The sequence below is a fragment of the Coptis chinensis genome, chromosome 1, assembly GCF_015680905.1.
Source record: "Coptis chinensis isolate HL-2020 chromosome 1, ASM1568090v1, whole genome shotgun sequence".
NCBI classification, from domain to species: Eukaryota; Viridiplantae; Streptophyta; class Magnoliopsida; order Ranunculales; family Ranunculaceae; genus Coptis; species Coptis chinensis.
The window spans coordinates 51,258,924-51,264,275 of NC_141456.1; positions in this window are offsets into that span (position 1 = coordinate 51,258,924).

Here is a 5,352-nt window from a genome sequence, read left to right on the forward strand (position 1 = left end):
CTTATTGAGGGATAATTAGGCTTTGATACGCTTCTTTTTGTTCAACGACCATCATCTATCTACATCATCCATATACCACATCTTACACACAAAAAGGAGGCAGTGTCAGCCACATTGCAGACATGGTAGTGAGTTCTTTGAAGGAGAGTTAATGGCTGGGGTGAGACACATCGCAGACATATTAGTGAGTTCTGTGAAGGAGAGCTTGATGGCTGGGTTGAGACACATCACGGACATGGTAGTGAGTTTAGTGAAGGAGAACTGGGGCAAGTAATGATGATGCAAGAGCACACCGAGTCACTGTTGATGACACCGCCTAGTTCAAGGCCGTAGAAAAACAAACTGGGGGCAAGCTATCTGAATATATTTTGTGCTATCTGAGTGGAGCAGGTGGGAGGAGCCATCCATGGACCCTCTTGTCCAAAACAAGCGTGGGTTGGACACCCCCTTAAACTGTCACATGGTTTGGACACTCCCTTAAACTTGTATGGGCAAAAAACTTCAAGGGATGAGCTGAGAAAATATCAATATGAGCCAGAATGATATAAATGGAGACATATTCAAACTATTAGATATTTCGAGATGGCACACCTCCGTTAAAAAACTGCTTTCAAAAGTTTTTACATCACAGAGCTAGTGTCAGAGGAGTACATAAAAATTATGAGATCAAGTCATGATGTTACGAAGGTTTGGAATTCAAGTACGAATACAGGAGACGTCAAGGTCTTCTCGAGTCCACCGTCTTCATCGACGAACCCGAGAGGGGGCCGGGCATCTGTAGTAGCCATATTCATGACCATGGACACCACATGTAGAAGGGTCCCAAGAGTACAACACCTAGAGAAAAAGGAGAGCACAAGAATATAGACAAAAAAGGAGTGAGAGGGAGAGAGGAGTGGACCTAGTATGGTATTGGGCTAAAGGGATATGCCCAAGAAGAGAGAGGTCCAAGGACTTTGACCTAAAGAAGGATGGAGGCGACTAAAAGAGAGAAGGGGGGAGAAAAAAGAAGGGAGAGGAGAACTATTGCACATCTTGATCCTCCGTGAAGGGGGTACGTAGGCAACCCTATGGGTTCAGCTGATCGATGAAAATCATGAGTATTTTTGGTCATCGAGATGAAATCGAGAAGTGGAGACTTGTAAGGTGAGAGGGTATGAATGAGGTTCATACAGTAAGAATACAGTAAATTAGCCATCATCCACTCTAACTACAGTAAAACAACTTAAACCCAACAAAACAACACCAACATAAATCATAAAATAGTTAAGTTCATAGTTCATACCACATTGAAGGAGGACCGCCAAGCTTCTCCATCAGATAGTCCAACTGGCGTTGTTTTTGTTCAAATTGCGCTTGGAATTTAGTACTTCAACATAAAGACAATGTAGCAAGATAATAATCAATAGGAATTTCAAAGTGGGGAACTATATATGTCAATCCCAACATATACCATCATTCCTTAGTATCCTTTAGTTACATACTCTCTTCTTCTTGACAAGCAATGAAGTAGAGATAGTTCTTTACGCTTTTTCTTTTGTGAGTTATGTGGATAAGGCAGAAGGGTATCACACCCTTTGTACTCTATCTGGTTTCTAAACATTGCGCTGACTACCGAGTGTGAACAGATATACTAAACCATAAAATCTCAGAGAATACAAGCATCTTTGCAAAATGGGTGCTCTCTTAGCCTTTTAGTTAGCATGCCATAATTGGACTGCACCAGAAACCATAGCCAAACAAATTGAATTTCTAAGTCATAACGTGCATACCATAATGGAGAACCCCGAGACATTGGAAAGTCCAATTGATGTTGTTATTCTAGTCTTGCTTGTTGTGCATCATGTCCCCCTTGAGACCTTCCTACCTGAGACCCTGCAATCCATGTTTGCAAGCAAAAAAGCGAAGAAACTCTGTCAAACAAAAGTTCAAATAGATATAAGAGCTAGTAATAATAACTGAAATGGCTTCAATTTCAGAGCAACCCTGACAAATTAACAAAGCTACAAGGCCTACATATAATACATCACATCTTAACCAGAAAAAGAGTTGCCAAAACAACCATATGAGTTTCAAAAGATTGGAATTAGAACAAACATAGTCATACCACCGGACAGTCTTGTTAGTCATAACCCATTTAGTTTTCACCAAAGGTTTCATCAACTCAAACCTGTTCAAGAAAGTATAGAACTACATCAACTATTAGAACCTTAAAATACCCGAGCAAAAAAAATATAGTTCAATTAATACCAAAGAACACATGGCCAGCCATTCTTTCTTATGGCAAGTTTGTCTTCCACAGTTCCACTTGAGAGTTTGCTCAAGTGCTTGCAACTCAAAACACATTATCAGATTCATTTACTCATGCACACAGACATTAAAATTCTGAAGTTAATAAAATGTATGCTACACATATGGCATCCAAATTAGCTTGATGTTGCATAGTACATGATTCCCTAGCTACCTTAAGGCTCCTTGGTTGAGATGTATAGTAAGCCCTGCGTTACCTGTGTAACATTATGTAAGTTCCTAACCTGCTCCACAGCCTACAGTCCTCCACTCAATGTTTTTTTGAGTTGGATGCACAGAGTTAAGATGGTACGCCAGGCCGCCAGTAGCCTTAGTCAATTATGTTATTCCCATGGGTTAGGCTCAAGTGCCCCGAGACGCGAGGAGGCATTTTTAGATGTATAACAAGATTTGCTAATACTAAATGTTATAGCTTTGATATTTCAATCCCATAAAAAAAACACCTGACAATATATGTCCAACTAGATCAAAGTGTGCACCAAATATTTGGCTCTCGTGCTCAACATGATTAAGATCCAAGAAGAGATAGAAAAAAATACTCACTTGATTGCGTAGCCCAACAAAAACCGCTTCCGTCTTCTTCAAAAGTGCACCTAATTTCCAAAACTGATTCTCTACAATTTCATTTGTTAATCAAGTAGTTGGATGGGCGCGAGATAACCAAAAAATTTGAGCCTGGAATTTTGAGCAGGTTGGAAAAGTTTTCGAAACAAATTTTTTGTGTTCAGTGAAATCAAAACATCAGCGACATTTCTCAAAAGCGTGGTAGAAACACCACATTTTGTGACACCAGCATCGTCCCTCATTTGTGCCTTTAATTTCTATATTTATACCCAACCATTGACTTCGAAAAAAAAAATGTCGCGAAAGAATAATTTCTAGCGATGTTTTTCTGCCAACGTCGGGATATACTATCATCACCGATGATGAAAAACATCGTCATTGGTAAAAAGATTTACTGATAGTCCTTTCGTCACCAATTTACTTTTTTTGATTTCTAAAATTTCTGAAAATTGTAAATAACGCTTTCAGCGGCAAAAAAAACGTAGCCAAAAACTTATTAATTATAAAAAGTAAGACACTAGAGAAGTTGTGACGTTATAAATGCCGCCAAAGATAATCATTAGCCATGTTTTTCCACCGTCACTAAATGTTTTGTCGCTAAAAAGCGCATTTGTTGTAGTATGTCAATGCCAAGATCAAACCAACCAATGCATAAACTAGTGTGGCAAAGTGTAAAAAAGTTATGGGATTATCAGAACTGGTTTGAGGTTCTCATGCAGAGTGGTACCATCTCATGCGCATTTGAAGAGCAAATACAACGACATCTGACCTGATAAGGGCTCTAATATGTGCGTCTGTACAAGCTATTTGGAATGAGAGAAACTTGGGGAATACGTCGCTCTTCTGCTGAAATTGGGTATTGGAGCCAAATTCAAACACAAGGAAGAACAGTGGGTTTGATGGCAGAAAGCAGAAACAGACACTCCCACTCTTAACTCTGATGGGTCTGCAAGGTGAGAGAGCTGGGTTTGGAGGAGCTTTGTGGGACTGCAATGGTGAGGTTCTATTGGCATACAATGGAAGTTCTACTAGACTATCAGTTTTGTACCAGGAACTTCTTAGGGTTTAGAAAGGGCATGAAGGTGTGATAGAATTGAATGTACAAAAAGTCCAATTTTAGCCAGATTCTATGAGAGTGATCCAAATTATGAATAAGAACAAGGAACCACCGTGGTATTGCAGAAATTTAGTTTCAAAGATATGGCCGGCTGTGAGAAGGAAGATTGAAGAACTTAATTACTTTTAAGCATGTCCTCATAAAAGGAAATCAGGTTGTTGATTAATTACCTATCCAAAGTTAGTAGGTCCTTGTGTAATGAAACTTTGTACTTTATCCCGCCCATGGATTAAAAACTTTATGAATTGATCAAGGGGATAAGGAAGGAAAATTGTACTTGCGTTATTGTCATAAATAAAAGGTTAGGGTATCCTTTAGGGCTGTCAATGGACCAGGCTAGGCCCGAAGTAAGCCCGATTGGATCCGAACCGATAACATAGGGACTTAGACTTAAAATTAGGCCTGATAGCCTTAATGGGCCAATTCTGGACACACTTATGTCCGGTCTATTAGTGGCCCGACCCGACATTTTGATACTTGTAGTTGTATTTTTTATTTGTTTTTAAGCTTTACAAGTATTACTTTAGGTTAAACAAAGTTAGAACAAATAGAATGTGTAGTTTGTTGGATAAGTTTCTTAGTTGCCAAACATGAGACTGAGGTTCGATTCTCATGACCAACAAAGAATTTTTTAGAAATCAGTTAATATATTTCGGACCAGGCCTTAACCCCTAACTATTTCAAAACAAAAAGGGTTATTTTGTTTTTGTCCCCACTTTATATGTGGATATTAGCGTTCAGCTCTCTTAAGTTGGTTTATTCGTTTTTGGCCCAGTTATGTTAGTTGACTGGGTCAACTTTAACTTGGTTTATTCGTTTTTGGCCTAGTTCCCTTAGTTGACTGGGTCAACTTTAACTGCACCGTATCATATTTTCAAAATGATATTTTTACTCTTCCCGTGACTTGCACGTGAAACTCCTAAATACTTGTTTTGTTTTATTTTAATCTTGAAATTCCATTACAATTTAGTTTCATTTATGCGGAATTGGGCCAAAAACGAATAAACCAACTTAGAGGAGAGTCAAACGCTAATATCTATATATAAAGTGGAGCCAAAATCTAAATAATCCAAAAAAAAAAAAAAAAAAAACAATCAAAACCATTCCATATCATATACAACTAGACTAGGTTAACAATCCTTTCCGCCAGTTTGTAAAATCAAGAAAAGAGAATCTTACTTTACAGCTCAAACCAATAAAATTTGTCCACCCGTCAACTATTTCTACCATTTCCAACTGCCAAAAATTCAGTTCGTAGTTGATAAGCCCATAGTGAAAGAACGAAAAAAATGTTTCAACTAATTGATGAAGCCCATATTAGAAAAGCCCACAGGCAAAAAAAATATTAACACGTTGTCATT